Below are 17754 nucleotides of genomic sequence, written 5' to 3'. Positions count from 1 at the left end.
AGAGAAGCAGGCTCCCTGCTCCCAGGACCAGGATCATGACCTGAGCTGAAGGCAGACACTTAACCAAGACTGAGTCACCTGGGCACCCTCGAGTATTTTTTTTTTTTTTTTTTAAGATTTATAATTTGAGAGAGAGTGTGTGAGTGCAGGGGGAGGGGCAGAGGGAGAGAATATCAAGCAGACTCCCTGCTGAGTGTGGGGCTTGGTCTCACAACCCTGAAATCATAATCTGAGCCAAAATCATGAGTTAGATGCTCAACAACTGAGCCACTCAGATGCCTCAATATAAGTATTCCTCATAGCTGTCTCCTTTGTTCTTTTCTCTCCTTATACCAGTAGTTCTTAAGCCTTTTTTGGGTCTTGTCCTCCTTTCAGAATTTAATATAAGCCATGACCCCTCTTACCAGAATAATGCAGTGCATTAAACTTGTACTTGGGGACTTTATAGATCACCTCCCCCCACCTCCACCCCACCAAGCTCATCTATGAACCAGGTCGAGGATCTTTGCAGAACATCTCCTTGAAGGACTCTCCAGTTTCCTGGCTTCAATTGTTATGTCAGTGTAGATGGCTCCTAAGTCTGATTGTCTTGTGAACTTCTACTTGCTGAACATATTTATCACGGTAGAGAGATATCTCTTAAGGTGATAATTGGTCTCAGGAATGGAGCTGGCTTTGGACACACAAACACACCCACCCTACCCCCATAGATTGTGAACATCAACATTGTATAGCAATATGAATATTGATCATAGTGCATTATTTTTTAATGTAATTTATTCCTAATGAGCTTAAGTGTTCCTATAACAAAAGTTAGTGATCTGGCCTGCAAGATTTACATTTTCTTCTAGATTTGTCAAAATTCTTGGAATTTTTCTGGAAAAAAAATCCAGTAAATATAATTGTTTAAACCTTTCTTTCAGGGCAGCCCTGGTGGCTCAGCGGTTTAGCGCCTGCCTTCAGCCCAGGGCGTGATCCTGGAGACCCGGGATCCAGTCCCACGTCGGGCTCCCTGCATGGAGCCTGCTTCTCCCTCTGTCTGTGTCTCTCTCTCTCTCTCTCTCTCTCTGTGTGTCTCTCATGAATAAATAAATAAAATCTTTAAAAAAAACGCAAAACTTTTCTTTCATTTGAAACACTGTTCTTAGTAGGGGATATTAATCTTGCCTCTGCAAGAATTTTTGATCTAATATGGAATAAACTGGTTGATTATGTACCTGTCAGGTTTAAAAAAATTTTTGACTTACAAATTATGAAAATGTAAAACTGAGTTCTCAGACCCACAAGAGAGACAATACTGATTTTTAAAATAACAATAAATTCTGTATAAATCACTTGTTCCAATAAACTTCTACCAAATTTGCTTTCTGCTATAATACAATCATTAAAAGTCTCATTTCTGACTTTAAAAAAATATTTCCTCCAAAGAAATAATATCTTACAAGGGAGATGTTTTCCAGAATTTTAGTTTTAATGGTAAAGTTTCTCCTATTAGAATTCTTAAAGCATCTGATAGATTGGGTGTCCTTTATTACCTTTTCTTTGATTTATAATTTCACTGATTAGGATTGGGCTGGGTACATATTAGAGTATCAGCAAACTTTGTGGATTGTTAGATACTGAGGGCCTTTAAATCTGTAGACTTCATGATACAGAAAAAAGTTTGATTTAGAATTTTCTTTCTGTTTTGTTTTCTGTTAGAATTTCATGGTGGTATTCAGTTGAGACTCAGGGATTTTCTTCTAGACATCAAGCAGCCTGTTCTTTCCTTAGGAGTTATTCAATAGAATCTTTTTTCTTTTGTGGTATGTACTTACTAGGCAGAGTAGCCATGGTATTCTAGTAAGAAAACCTATTGCCAAAACACCCACTACAGCAGAAAACTGACCTACTTAATGCTGACAAGTTGAAAAAAAAAAATCTATGGAATTGTACCAGCATTGGATCAACTTCTTCCTTCTCTTGTGGTGGATGAGGTGGGGGTAGAGAAGAGGATAAGAAAGTAGAGTGAACTGCTACAGGGAAGTAATATAGTAAATGAATAATTACCTGGAGTTATTTGATTAAAAGCTATTCATCTGGTACAATTTGGAGGCCTCTAGAATGCAGCAGTTCTGTTTAAATCACTTTAAACTGAGGAAAAAAAAAGGGAGGGGGGATGGCTGGGTGGCTTAGTCAATTAAGCATCTGCCTTCAGTTCAGGTCATGATCCCAGGGTCCTGAGATTGAGTCCTGCATTGGCAGGGAGCCTGGCAGGGGAGTCTGCTTCTCCCTCTCCCTTTGTCCTCCCTTCTGCTTGTGCTCTCCTTTTCTCTCTTAAATAAATAAATACAGTCTTAAAAAATTTTTTTCCAGATTATTATTTTATCATTGTGTAGTACATTTTGGACTTTATAGATACTGAAACAAAAAAAAATGTTTGTAATTTTTATTGGTAACAAATGACTATGGGCCTTAACTTTATCAAACTCATTTTTTCTGTTGTTATCCAATCTAATTTTCACTATTCTCAGTATCACTAGCACCTGAAATTTAGAGCTGTGCCATCCAGTACAGAAACCACTAGTGGTATTTGGCACCTTAAATTTAAATTAATTAAAACTGGATAGAATAAAAACACTAATTCTTCTCTCAAGCTAGCCACATTTCCAGTGCTTACTAGCCAAGTGTGGCTATGGTTACTGTATTGGGTAGCAGATATAAAACATTTTAATCGTTAAAGTTCTGTTGGATAGGATTATTATTATTTTTTAAATTTTATTTATTCATGAGAGACAGAGAGAGAGAGGCACAGACACAGGCGGAGGGAGAAGCAGGCTCCATTCCATGCAGGGAGTCTGACATGGGACTTGATCCCTAGTCTCCAGGACCACACCCGGGACTGAAGGTGGTACTAAGCTACCGAGCCACCTGGGCTGCCCTGGATAGGATTATTTTAAAGGCTGCATCATTCTGTCATGCTTTCAGGGTTTCTCAGCCTTGGCACTGTTGACATTTTGGGCCAGGTAATTTTTTGTTTTGGAGGCCTTGTAGTATGTTTTGCAGCATCCTTGGCCTCTAATCACTAGATGCCAGTAACAGTTGTGACAACCAAAAATGTCTCCAGACATTGCCAAAAGTCTTCTGGGGAGCAAAATCAACCTTGTTTGAGAACCACTGATCTACTTAAATATGTAAGTTCTGTATTCAGCTAGTTTTTACTTCAAAAAACCTTAGTGGCTTAAATAATTTAATAGCTCATGACTCTGGATTGTTAATTTGACTTGGACTATATTGATTGATCCCTTCGGTCTATTAGTGATTTGGCTGGGGCCAGATAGCCTCACTTAAATGTTTGTTGGTTGGCAAGCTTTTGGCCAGAGTGGAGTTGAGAAGTTTTTACTCCATGTGGCCTTTCTAGGAGACACATTCATTCAATTGTTGGCTTAAAGTTCTAAGAGTAGTAAGAGAGGACAAATTCCAACATAAAAGCACTTTTCCAGTGTCTGCTGTATCACTTTTTTTTAAGATTTTATTTATTTATTCATGAGAGACACAGAGAGGCAGAGACAGGCAGAGGGAGAAGCAGGCTCCATGCAGGAAGCTCAATGTGGGACTCGATCCAGGGACTCCAGGATCACGCCCTGAGTGGAAGGCAGAGGCTCAACCGCTGAGCCACCCAGGCTTCCCTGTATCACATTTTCTAACACCTCTTGGCCAAATCAAGTCACATGGCCAAGTCCAAATTCAAGAGGTAAGGAAATAGATTCTACCTCTCATTAGGAAGAGTAGGTAAGCCATGTTATTAAGGAGTGTGCTTAAGGAATGAAGGAATTATTGTAGCTATTTTTGCCAAAGTTTACTGCTATTATTTTCTGGAAAACACAAGAACCTTACTGCCCTTTCATTACATTTATAATTTTCCTCTTATTTGTTTTTTCTGTATTTATTTTATGGTTTTAAATCTGTAATTAATTTTATTTTATTCACATATTTCCTCTTTCTAGTAGTCTTGATTCTTTCCTGTTACTATGCTTCCATCTGAGGTTATTTCCTTTCTTCATATAGAATTCTTTTTTTCTTTTTTTTTGTTTAAATTTATTTTTATTTATTTATGATAGACATAGAGAGGCAGAGACACAGGCAGAGGAGAGGGAGAAGCAGGCTCCATGCTGGGAGCCCGCGGGACTTGATCCCGGGACTCCGGGATCGTGCCCTGGGCCAAAGGCAGGCGCGAAACCGCTGAGCCACCCAGGGATCCCCTATAATTCTTTTTTTCAATGTGAGTCTACTGGTAGCGAATGTTCTCTTTTTGTCTGAAAGCATTTTTTATTTTGTCTTCATTTTTGAAGGATTTTTTTTAACAATGAGAAATTATTTATTTATTTATTTATTTATTTATTTATTTATTTATTTATTTATTTATATGAAGATTTTATTTATTCATTCATTCATGAGAGACAGAGAGAGAGGCAGAGACATAGGCAGAGGGAGAAGCAGGCTCCATGGAGGGACCCTGACGTGGGACTCGATCCCGGGTCTCCAGGGTCAGGCCCTGGGCTGAAGGCGGCACTAAACCGCTGAGCCACCCGGGCTGCCCCTATTTTTTTTTTTTTTTTTTTTACAATGAGAAATTTTAATTCCACTTTCTCTTTAAATTCTTATTTTCAAAAATAAATAAATAAATAAATTCTTATTTTCATTCTCCTTTCCTCAGATAATTTTATCCTAATGTAATATTTTTATGCTTAAACATATTTAAAGAAATAATTCCGATATAGTTAAAATATAGTGTTATATTAGTTTCAGTTGTACAATATTAGTGATTCAACAGTTCTATACATTATTCAGTGCTTATCACAATAAGAGTACTCTTAAGCCACTTCATCTGTTTCACCCATCCTTCCCTCTTGTAACCATCCATTTGTTTCTTTGTAGTTAAGACTGTTTTTTTGTTTGTCTCTTTTCCTTTTGTTGGTTTCTTTTGTTTCTTAAATTCCAAATATGAGTGAAATCATATGGTATTTGTCATTCTCTGACTTATTTCACTTAGCATTATAACCTGATAATGATTGATGTTAAGCACCTTTTCATGCATCTTTTGGCCATTTATATGTCGTCTTTGGAGAAATGTCTGTTCGTATCTTCTGCCTATTTTTAAATTGAGTAGTTTGTTTCTTGTGTGTTGAGTTGTGTAGCTTTTTAAAAAAGATTTATTTATTTATTTATTTGAGGGAGAGCACACATGAGAGAGAGAGAGAGAGAGAGAGATCATGGGCAGGGTAGAGGGAGAAGCAGACTCCCTGCTGAGCAGGGAGCCCTGAGCAGAACTCAATCCCAGGACCCTGGGATCATGACCGGAGTTGAAGGCAGATGCCTAATGGACTGAGCCACCCAGGCGCCCTGACTTGTTTAAGTTCTTTATGTATTTTGGATAGTAACCCTTTATCAGATATGTCATTTGGAAATATCTTCTCTGATTCAGTATGTTGTCTTTTAGTTTTGTTATTTCCTTTGCTGTGTAGAAGTTTTTCTTTTGATGTAGTCCCAACAGTTTATTTTTTAATTTTAAAAACTATTTATTTATTTGAGAGAGAGAGAGGAGCATGAGCAGGAGGGGCAAAGGGAGAAGCAGACTCCCCACTGAGTGGGGAGGCTGATGCACAGCTTGAACCCCGGAATCATTACCTGAACTGAAGGCAAGTGCTTAACGGTCTGAGCCACTCAAGGGCCCCCAATAATTTATTTTTGCTTTCTTCCCCCCTTGCCTCAGGAGGCGTATCCAAAATAATGTTGCTAGGTCCAATGTCAGAGAAATTGCTGCCTGTGTTTTCTTCTAGGATTTTTACGGTTTCAGGTCTCACATTAGGTCTTTAATCCATTTTGAGTTTATTTTTGTGTATGGTGTGAGAAAGTTTCCAGTTTCATTCTTTTGCTTGTAGCTGTCCAGTTTTCCTAGTGCTATCTGTTGAAAAGACTGTCCTTCCCATTGGATGTTGTTTCCTGCTTTGTCAAAGATTAATTGAGGATATAGTTGTGGGTTTATTTCTGGGTTTTCTGTTCCGTTGTATTGATTTTTGTATCTACTTTTGTGCCAGTAGCATACTGTTTTTATTACAACAGCTTTTTAATGTAACTTGAAGTCCAGAATTGTGATGCCTTTAGTTTTGTTCTTCAAGACTGCTTTGGCCATTCAGGTTTGTAGTTCCACACAAATTTTAGAGTTATTTGTCCTAGTTCTGTGAAAAATGCGGTTGGTATTTTGATAGGGATTGCATCAGTCTGTAGGTTGCTTTGGGTAGTATGGCCGTTTTAGTAATATTTGTTCTTCCAATCCATGAGCACGGAATGTCTGTCCCATTGCATTGTGTCATCTTCAGTTTCTTTCATTAGCGTATGATAGTTTTCAGAGTATAAACCTTTCACCTCCTTGGTTAAGTTTATTCCTAGGTATTTTCTTATCTTTGGTGTATTTCTAAATGGGACTGTTGTCTTAATTTATCTTTCTGCTGCTTAATTATTAGTGTGTAGAAATGCAAAAGATTTCTGTATTACTGATTTTGTATCCCATTTATCAGTTCTAGTAGTTTTTTGGTCGAATCTTTAGGGTTCGTTGATCAATTCTAGTAGTTTTTTGGTGGAATCTTTAGGGTTTTCTACATATAGAATCATGTCATCTGCAAAGAGTGAAGTTTTACTTCTTCCTTACTAAAAAGATGCCTTTTATTTCTTCTGGTCTCCTTGCTGTAGCTAGGACTTTCAACAGTATCTTGAATAAAAGTGGGGAGAGTGGACATCATTGTCTTGTTCCTGATCTTAAGGGAAAAGCTCTCAGTTTTTCACCATTGAGTAGGATGTTGGCTCTGGGTTTTTCCATATATGGCTTTTTTTATGCTGAGGTGATATTCCCTCTAAACCTGCTTCATTGAGGGTTTTTATCATGAGTGGATGTTGTACTTTGTCAAATGCTTTTTCTGCACCTATTGAAATGATCATGTTTTTTAACCCTTTCTCTTATTGATGTGACGTATCTTGTGGATTGATTTGTGAATAGTGAAGCACTCTTGCACCGCAGGATTAAATCCCATTTGATTGTGGTAAACGACTTTTTTCATGTATTGTTGGGTTTGCTAATATTCTGTTGAGGATTATTTTGTCTATGTTCATGAGAGATATTGACCTGTATTCCCTTTTTTTTATAGTGTGTTTATCTGGTTTTGGTATCAGAGTAATGCTGGATTCACAGAATGAATTTGGAAGCTTTCTGAAGGACATTTTTATTGGGCATAGAATTCCAGCTTGCCAGTTATTTTCTTTCAGCATTTTAAATACATCCCATTATCTTCTGATTTCACCTTTTTTTTTGTTATTGTTAGAGAAGCGATATCTTTGGTTTTCATTGGTTTTAAAGTAATGCTTCTAGGTGATTTTCTTTGTGTTTAAGTTGCTTGAATTCCACAGACCCTTTTGAATATGTAGCTTGAAATATTTTGTTAGCTTGAAATATTTTGTCAGATTTGGAATATTTTTAAAATATTGTTTCTGTTCCACTCTTTCACTGTCTCCTTCTAGGATCCTGGAGAATTGCATTTTACATCTTTCTTTGCATCCTCTATTTTTCATGTGGTTTTTTCTATCTTTTTTTTTTTCCTCTCCTTTTGTCCATCAAGCAGATATTTTCTATTGATCTGTTTTTTAGTCCAATCTGCTGTTACAAGCATCTCATTTATTATTAATTTCATTTTTATGTATTTTTTAGTTATAGAATTTAAATTATTATTATTTTTTATTTTATTTTACTTATTTATGATAAGCACACAGTGAGAGAGAGAGAGAGGCAGAGACACAGGCAGAGGGAGAAGCAGGCTCCATGCACTGGGAGCCCGACGTGGGATTCGATCCTGGGTCTCCAGGATCGCGCCCTGGGCCAAAGGCAGGCGCCAAACCGCTGAGCCACCCAGGGATCCCTATTTTTTGTTTTTATAGATTCCAGTTCTCTGGTGAAATTCTCGTCTTGTTATGTATTTTCCCAAACATTTTAATCACAGGTATTTTATTTTTAAAAGATTTTATCCAAAAAAAAAAAAAATAAGATTTTATCCATTTATTTGAGAGAAAAAGAGCAGGATTGGGAGGGGTTGGAGGAAGAGGGAGAAGCAGACTCCCCACTGAGCAAGGACCTTGATGCAGGGCTCCATCCCAGGATTCCAAGATCATGACCCAAAAGGAAGGCAGAAGCTTAACCAACTTAGCCACCAGGTGCCCCTAATCACAGTTATTTTAAAGTCTTTGTGTGATAATTAAAATATCTGGATCTCCTTTGGTCTTTTTTTTTTTTTTTTTGTCTGATAAAAATCTTGGCTTTCGTCATTTGGTCCTGTCTCCTAGCATTCCTGGTAATTTTTTTTTTTTAAGATTTTATTTATTCTTGAGAGACAGAGAGAGAGGAAGAAACACAGGCAGAGGGAGAAGCAGGCCCCATGCATGGAGCCTGACATGGGACTCGATCCCGGGTCTCCAGGATTACGCCCTGGGCAGAAGGCAGTGCCAAACCGCTGAGCCACCCGGGCTGCCCTTCCTGGTAATTTTTAAAATGAATGTCAGACAATGTACATAAAAAATTATAGAGAGTCTTGATGATAATATTGTTCTCTAGAGAGGATTTAATTTTCTTGTAGTGGTAGTTAAAAGTAGGAGCAAATGACCTTGATTCTGTATAGGCTTGAGATGACTTGAGGCTTTGTTTTACACTTCTTAAGGGCTGGTTTAAGTCCAGTTTCCCCTTACTCTGAGAGTTTTGTCCTTCAGAGGTATCAAATGGAATCCTGGGGTATTTGCCAGAGCCTAGTCTTCTTGGCAGGCCCTGAACTGTAATTTTTCTTTTACCAGCACTGTGAGCCTACTCGAAGTTCTGCTTACCTTTTTTGCTTTAAAATAGGCGATTTTTTTCCCCTTGGCCTCTTGCTCCCCACACAGGTTAGGATTCAGTAAATACCCTAAGGGCAAATGCAGTACAGAATGTCTAGCCTTATTTTTCTGTGGTTGCCTCCTCTGTGGAATTTCAGCCCCTCAAATCTTGCCTGTCTTGATAAGCCCTGAGCTCTAATTTCTGTCTTTTGCAGCCCTGTGAGACTGCCAAAAGATCTAGTATGCAGCTAATTGCCTCAGGAGGAAAAAGTAATGGAGAATGGCAGGCTTAATTCTACATTTCCTTTTTCTCTGGTGTTTTGGCTTCTCACATCCTGCCTGCCTTCTGTGTTTATATTTTTGTTTTTAAATCCCATTTTATAGTTTTTTTTGCCTGGAGAATTGGTCAGATAAAATCTACTGTATAATAATATGTAATGGATATCTCTATTATTTAATAATTAAATAATTTAATTAATTAAATTGATTTTTCTAAATAATTAACAATAACATAATGAATAACATTTTAAACAATTTTAAGTATGTATTAATCATTGCGGTGAACTTGACAGAGGAGAATTCTGCCCTCATGCAGCTTTTATCTTGCAGAGAAGAGAGGTATTAAGTACACATTTATTTCTATTGTGATAAACCAAAAAAGAGAAGTACAGTTTGTTACCTGCTTATTATAGAGATTAGTTTAGGTGAAAGTTCAGGTGAAGGAGGTGGTGGTCCAGGACAGTTGCTTTGAGGAAGTGATATTTGAGCAGAGCTCTTAAGGATGAGTAAAATTAAGGAAAAGTAAGGCATTGTTAAAACTATGGACTAAAGAGACTTTAAGGTAAAAAGAGGCATAATAGGTTTAAGGTATCAAAGAAAGCCAGTGTACTTTGACTGATGGGCAAGCACAAAATTATGCCAAGCTCCTTATAAGCCTTATTAAGGATTTTCTTTTGTTTTTATTTATTTTTTTATCTTTTAAAAATAAAGAGTTTATTAAAAGATTAAAAAGATTTTATTTATTCATGAGACAGAGTCAGAGACATAGGCTGAGGGAGAGAAGCAGGCTTGCCATGGGGAGCCTGATGTGGGACTCAATCCCAGGACCCCAGGATCACAACCTGAGCCCAAGACAGACACTCAACGAACCACGGAGTGACCCAGGCATCCTGTGTTGTTGTTATTGTTTTTTGCCTTTTTTTTTGCTTTTTCCCCCCCCAATTCTGTTGTGATAATTGTGACTCTAATTCACCTTCTGTCCGTAGTTACTTATTTTAGTTATTTATTCAGTACAAATGTATTAGGTACCTTTTGCAAACAAGATTCTTTTTTTTATTTTTAAGATTTTATTTATTCATGAGAGACACAGAGAGAGAGAGAGAGAGAGAGAGAGAGAGAAAGGAGACACAGGCTCCATACAGGGAGCCTGACACGGGACTCGACCCTGGGAATCAAGGATCACGCCCTGGGCCAAAGGCAGACGCTCTACTGCTGAGCCACCCAGGCATCCCAGTATGTTGAGTTTTTAAAGAACTGCAAAACTATCTTCCAACGTGGTAGTACCATTTTTGCATTCCTGCTAAGAATGAATAAAAGTTGCTCTTGCTCCACATCCTTGCCAGATTTTGGTGCTGTTGGTGTTTTGGATTTTGGACATTCTAGTAATACATATGTAGTGGTATCTTGTTGTAATTTGTAGTTCCTAAATGACATATGATGTTGAGCACCTTTTATATGTTTTTTTGCCACATGTATATCTTTGTCAAGATAAGTGTCAAGTCCTTTGCCCATTTTTAAATTGATTTGTTTTCTTATTGCTAAATTTTTAGAGTTCTTTGTATATTTAAGATAATTGCCCTTTATCACATGTGTCTTTTGCAAATATTTTCTTCCATCCTGTGGCTCTTCTTCTCATTCTCTTGACAGTGTCTTATGGCAAGCAGAGGTTTTTAATTTTAAGGAAGTCCAATTCCTCAAGTATTTTTTTGACAGAACATGCCTTTGGTCTTGCATTTAAAAAGTCATTATTATACTTGATCTAGGTTTTTTCCTATGTTGTCTTCTAGTAGTTTCATAGTTTTGCATTTTATATTTAGGCCTATAATCCATTTTGAGTTAATTTTTGTGAAGGGTGTTTAGTCTTTATGTCTAAATTCTTTTTTTTTTCTTTGCTTGTTTTTCTAGTACCGTTTGTTAAAGACTGTATTTTCTCCATTGTATTGCCTTTGTTGTTTTATGAAAGATCAGTTACTGTATTTATGTGTGTCTGTATCTGGGGTTTAAATTTTACTTTTATTACTCTTAAATATTTTTGAGTATAATTGACATGGGCTTTTATTTATTTATTTTTTTATTCATTCATTCATTCATTCATTCATTCATTCATTCATGAGAGACACAGAGACAGAGGCAGAGACACAGGCAGAGGGAGAAGCAGGCTCCGTGCAGGGAACCTGACATGAGACTCAATCCTGGGTCTCCAGGATCATGCCCTGGGCTGAAGGGGGCTCTAAACTGCTGAGCCACCCCGGCTCCCCAAAAAGAAAAGGTTTTTATAATGTATTATTAAGTGAGCCACCTGGATGGCTCAGTCAGTTAAGCATCTGCCTTTGGCTCAGATCCTGATCCCAGTGTCCTGGGATCCAGGGCTGGGGCTCCCTGCTCAGGAGGGGAGCTTGCTTTTCCCCCTTTCTTCTGCCCCTCCCCCTGCTCGTGCTCGTAAACAACCTTATCACAAATAGTTATACATAATTTATTGGTAAATGCAGATATTGATATAAATATGTTTATTCATTGTAAAATTGAGATTTTAAAGTCAGCAATAATAGTGACAGTTTAACTTGTGTGACCAGTGAAATGCTAGTTATAAGTGGAATAACCATTCCTTGGTGCTAACAATAGGTTCTACCTTGCTTTGATGCCATGTCTGTTTGTTTGTTTGTTTGTTTCTTATAAAAATTCCTTCCTACCATTGCCCGAAATCACTGTCTTGTTGACATAGCTCTTCGTGTTTTAGGGCTCTTGAATACTTACTACCAGTCTTAGAAAGGATATGTGTGGAATGAAATTTGTGGGAGTTGTCAGCAAACAACAATGTCTATTCCGTTTGTCTCTTTCTTTGTGTGTATACAGTATTTTATCTTTCAAAGATTCAGTAATTTACCTCTTAGGCATTTGACTTGTATCTAGGGGAATTATTTGTTATGAATTAGAGGAGATTGTGGCTCTACAGTAGTGTGTGGATTTTATAGTTTCTACGGTAACTTGGAGTGGTCATCTTTTTAATTAATTAATTATTTAAATTTTATTTATTCATGAGAGGCAGAGACACAGGCAGAGGGAGAAGCAGGCTCTTTTTATGTCATTAGAATAAAGTTCTGTTTTCTGGGGGAAATTGAGAACCTCCTCTTTGTATTTTGTGTACTTGTGTTTTGCTTGGAATTACTTGATCAGCGTAATAGCAGTAATTATGTTACTAACAACAATTTTGTGAGATGTTTATTATTCTCATTTTACAGATGAGGAAACTGAGGCTTGGTGAAGTTACGAAACTTGTCCAAAGTCACACAGCTTGTAAAGGGCACAGCCAAGAATCAGAGCCAGGTCTGTCCAACTTCAAAACTTAATTATAGCCATGAAACTTTGAAATAGCTGTTAAGTATCAACATGTGATAAATTGTATTGCTATTAATAATGCTTAACTGTTGTTTAACTGTTACTGGTAATTTTCTTAATGGTGAGTTTTTTTGTCCGTGACAATTTTATGTGTCTTTTAAACATTCTGAAAAGAGGTGTAACATAGTAATTGAGGGTCTGGGCTCTGGAGACAGACCCCTGGGTATGAATCCCTAAGCTTTCCACTTACTTGTGTGACATTTGGAAAGTGACTTAACTTTTTCTCTACCTCAGTTTTCCTACCTGTAAAATGGTGAGAGTAATATTATCCTCCTGGTAAAGTTGTTGTGAAGATTAAATTATTTAATATGTACAAAAGCACTTCTAACAGTGCCTGCCACACATTAAGCAATTAATAAATTAATGTTAGCTGTCAGTATTATTATGGTGTAGCAGTTAGTAAAACAAATGATCATTATTTCTAATTCTACTAGGAAATTAAATAAGGAAAGTTTAAGCAGCAATATAAAATATCACAAAATTCACATAAACCAAAATTAAATTTGAAAAAGTTAGACCTAAGGAAAATCATACGTTTGATCAATTTCAAATCTGTGGTAGAGCAAATGAGGCAACTGCTTATGGACTTCACATGTAGAAGTGTATTTTATGTACAATGACCATACATAGGTCTGCTGTAGATACCCTTTGAGCCCCATATGATCATTGTATTATGAATGTGTTTTGTCTGTTTTTCTCTTATAGATGCAATTTATATTCAGAATAAATGTTTACATTTTTAGATGGTTTTTAAGAAGATATTTTGGCAATGTTCACATGTGATTACCAAGAACCCAAACCTTATGTGTTATGTAAAATGTTGGCAACATCTCATCACTTGCAATAGTTATCAGAACTTACATTGTGTTGAATGTGCACATTGATTGTTCTTTGAACCAGTGGGGGCCATAGCACATTCAGCTAGGACTCAGTTAGTCATACATTGATCATGTACTCTTCAATCATACTTCTTTATTGCAACTGTAAGAATTTTAAAGTGCCATATCCACTATTACTACAATTTAAAGTAAAATGTCTGTGATTAGTGACCAAGAAGTCTATAACAATTGCAAAAATACTCATAAATGGAAGTGATTTGAGTCAAGTTACACAAATATTCCAAAGCTGTTATTTTAAAATAGAGGATTTGCCTTCTAGGACACCTGGGTGGCTCAGTCCCTTAAGCATCTGACTTTGGCTTAGATCCTGGGATTAAGCTCCTTTTTCAGCTCCCTGCTCAGCTGAGAGTCTGCTTATCCCTCTCCCTGTGCTCTTCCCCCTGCTTGTACTGTCTCTCTGTCTCTCAAGTAAATAAAATCTTTAAAAAATAAACAAATAAAATGACTTATATATGGGCCTAAGATCTCTGTAACTTATTTTTTAAAGATCTTTATAACTTTTAATGTACACATGCATTTAATTCTCTTTATCATACTGAGCCTTCCTATCCTTGAACATGGTATATTTCTAGTTATTTAAACTAGATATTTAAAAATATCTCTCAGCAAAGTTTTTTCTTTTTTCTTCATAAAGCTCTCTCATGTCTTCTCTATGAATTATTAGATAACTTATTTCTTGTTACTACTGTAAATAGTATATTTTTCCTCTTGTTTTTCTTTCCATTTTTATTTGCTGATGTAAGCTTTTTTGGTATAGAATATAGGTCTGTGTTCAGTCACCTTACTAAATTGTTTTGTTAAAATACTTTGAATGCAAATTGTGTCTTCCTGTCCAATATTTACGTCTTTTCTCTTTATCCTTACTGTGCTAGTTAGGATTTCCAGTACAGTATTCAAAAAAAGTGTTAATAGTGGGCATTCCTAATGCTGCACTTAATTTTTAAAAGCAAACGTTTCTTATGTTTTAACATTAAGAATAGTGTTTGCTGTAGATTTTTCATACTCTATAGGTTAAAGACCTTTCTGTTGCTAGTTGGCTATTTTTTGGTGTGGGAAGAATGAGTATTAAATTTTATCAGACAGTTTTTCTGTACTTGTGAGAGGAATAATATATGGTAGTTCTTCTGTATTCTGTTAAGGTAGTGAATGACATAGATTTTCTTTTCTTTCTTTTTTTTTTTAGATTTCCTTTTTTTTAATTAAATTTTTTTAAAAAAAGATTTTATGTATTCATTATTCACTTGAGAGAGAGAGAGAGAGCACACAAGCAGAGGGGAGAGGCAGGAGAGGAGATGAAGTGGACTCCCCACTTGGGGAGCTCAATATGGAGCCCCGATCCCAGGACCCGGAGATCATGACCTGAGCCGAAGGCAGATCTTTTTTTTTTTTTTCCTTCCTCGAAGGCAGACTCTTAATCATCTGATCTACACAGGTGCCTCAAAATTTATTAGATTTTTAAATGTTAAATTAACCCTTGCATTGCTGGAATGAACCAAACTTAATATGTTGGTCTTTTTTCATATACAAGTAGATTTAGTTTATTATTATTTCATTTAGGATATTTACATATATGTTCATAGGTGATATTGGCCTATAATTTTATTTCTTATGTTATCTTTGTTTGATTTTGGTATTCAGATTATACTGGCCTCAAAGAATGAATTGGGAACTATTTCTTCCTACTGCCCTGCCTCCTCTAAGGGTTTATGTAAGACTGGAATGATCTGTTTCTTGAAAGTTTGGTTGAACTTCTGTTCAACTCTTAGTATTGTGGGGAGAGTGTGTGGGCTTAGTATTTTTTTTTTTTTTTTTGGAGGTATGTATTCAGTTTTCTAAATGGTTTTATTTAAAATTTCTGTTTCTAGTTAGGGCAGTTTTTAGAAAAAAATTTTTCAGGAATCCATCCATTTTGTCTGGGTTTTTAAAGTATTTGGCATAAAGTTGTTCAAAGCATTTTTTCCTTATCTGTTAAATTTCTGCTTAGTATTTCTTTTTTATTCCTAATATTTTTGTGACTTCTATTTTCCTTCATCAATTATATTAGAGGGTTTATAAATTTTCTTAGCTTTATCAAAAACCCATGCTTGACTTTGATTTTCTCTATATGTTTTCTGTTTCATGAATTTTTGGCCTTTCTCCTTTACACACTTAAAAAAAATTATTTATTCATGAGAAACACAGAGAGAGAGAGAGAGGCAGAGACACAGACAGAGGGAGAAGCAGGCTCCATGTAGAGAGCCTGACGTGGGACCAATCCTGGGACTCCAGGATCAGGCCCTGGACTGAAGGTGGTGCTAAACCGCTGAGCCACCTGGGCTGGCCTCCTTTACACACCTTTTAAGTGAAAAGCAGAATCTAATGTAGGGACTTTAGGGTATCTCATATTTTCCAAGAAGAGGATTTCAGTAGAACTTGAGAACATCAGGACCCAGGGGTTTAATAGTGCTTACTAGGACTTTATTTCTCTTCCCTTTGAGTCTTCCTCTTTTCTTGTTGTCAACTGCCTTTTCTGTTCTTCAGTCTATATGGCAGAAAATGGTGACAGTGAGCCTCTGAATTTGATGTCCGTTCCAACTTTGTGTGCTCTTGATTCCTCTGGAATTTCAGATTTTTCCATTTGGATCACTTCTTTCTTTTTTGGAGAATTTCTTTTTCTTTAGAATTCTCTTTACTAGGATTTTCTGTAGTAAACTCTCAGCTATATTGTCTGAAGCCTATATCACTTTCTTTGATAGATATTTCATTAGGTATAAAATTATGGGCTGGCAGTATTTTTGTAGTCACTGGAAGAAATAATTCCACTCTGTTTTGGTTTCCATTGTTGCTCTTGATAAATTGGCTACCTAATAGTTCTTCACTTAAGTGAATGTGTCCTTTTTTTTTTCTTAAACCTCTGGCTGCTTTTGAAGTCTTTAGTTTTAGTTTTCTGAAGTTTTGTATGCTGTGCCTAGGTATAGGTTTTCTTTTTATTTGTCCTGGGTGAGACTTTTACTGTAAATTGCTTATTTTCCCTGGAAAAAGTATTTATGGTTCTTTTCTGGAGCCCAAGAAGTAAACACATTGCTTTAAGAGGGTACCTTTAGGGGATCCCTGGGTGGGTCAGCAGTTTAGCTCCTGCCTTTGGCCCAGGGCGTGATCCTGGAGTCCTGGGATCAAGTCCCACGTCAGGCTCCCAGTATGGAGCCTGCTTCTCCCTCCTCCTGTGTCTCTGCCTCTCTCTCTCTATGTCAGGAAGGAAGGAAGGGAGGGAGGGAGGAAAAAAAAGAAAAAAGAAAAGAAAGAAAAGAACCTTTAGTTCTCTTTGCCCCTCCAAAACCTCAGGGTACTGCAATTTGGTGACTGAATTTATCCCTTAAGGTTTTAGGCTACACTAACGGGGTGACTTTGGATTGCAAATATGCATGTGGGCTTGCTTGTCTTTACAACCTCTTAGGAATCCTTGTTCTCTTCTGCATTAGGACAAATTTGCTTGTCCTTTGGTGATGAAGGGATGGACTGGGCTTACTTTTCCTATTCACTCTTCTCCTGAATATGAAACTTTTGAAGGGGGGGGTGGGGGGCCCCCATTCAAAAGTTTCATACTCAGGAGAAGAGTGAATGGGGGGGGGCAGTTTTATGGAGAGTCTCCTGTTAGATTTTTGATGTTGGGTAGGTCTTATTCTTTGATTTCTCTTTTTCTCCCAAGAGATTATCAAAATTGAAGCTTATTAACTTGATGAGTTAGGCAGCTGTATACAAGATAAAAACTATTTCATTGTGCCACTTATCTCTGAGTTTCTGCTTTCTCATAGATTTTGTTCTGGTTATTCTTTATTGATCTTGTCATCTCTTCAGCGTTTTTAATATTTTTTGAAATGAAATTTTACCCATCACTTTTAGCTGTTTTCAGTGAGAGAATTGGGTGAATAATCTAGCTTAATGTGTTACTGGAAGAATTTTATTCTAACTTCTTTGGATTTTTTTTTTTTTTTCTTTTTCTGACTCCTTCAGATAGATGCTTAGCTCACCAATTGTTAGGCTTTTTTCTAACAATCATTTTTATTTATTTATATTTTTTATTTTTATTTTTTATTATATAGCATTTTATTTTTCAAAATAACTATTTTCATAGAATACATTTTAACATCAGATTTCGACAGTGGGAAAATAACAGTTTATTACTTAGTTTTGTATTTGTAGATATTATTTTAGAACAAGTAAACACATTTGAGGATTAAGTCTTGGTTTAGAATCTATAGTACTCTGATACATCTATGAGGGAACCTCTTCCCTACATTGAACTTCTCTATACTCA

At 36.5% G+C, this 17754-nt stretch overlaps 1 protein-coding gene across 19 annotated transcripts in view; it reads left to right on the top strand.

Moving 5' to 3' along the window:
- NUMB (NUMB endocytic adaptor protein) overlaps positions 1-17754 on the top strand; it is a 162650-nt gene that overhangs the window by 50839 nt on the left and 94057 nt on the right. For 15 of the 19 annotated variants that reach the window (XM_072839226.1, XM_072839217.1, XM_072839224.1 and 12 more), the window contains one exon: positions 12405-12489. The exons of the other annotated variants lie outside the window; for them this stretch is intronic. The gene's annotated coding sequence lies outside the window, so the exon portion shown is untranslated. The remainder of the gene's footprint in view (positions 1-12404; positions 12490-17754) is intronic. 19 annotated transcript variants of the gene reach the window in all.

The sequence above is a fragment of the Canis lupus genome, chromosome 9, assembly GCF_048164855.1.
Source record: "Canis lupus baileyi chromosome 9, mCanLup2.hap1, whole genome shotgun sequence".
Lineage (NCBI taxonomy): Eukaryota > Metazoa > Chordata > Mammalia > Carnivora > Canidae > Canis > Canis lupus.
The sequence above is the reverse complement of the archived record's forward strand: the minus strand, read 5'-3'. Positions and strand labels throughout refer to the sequence as shown.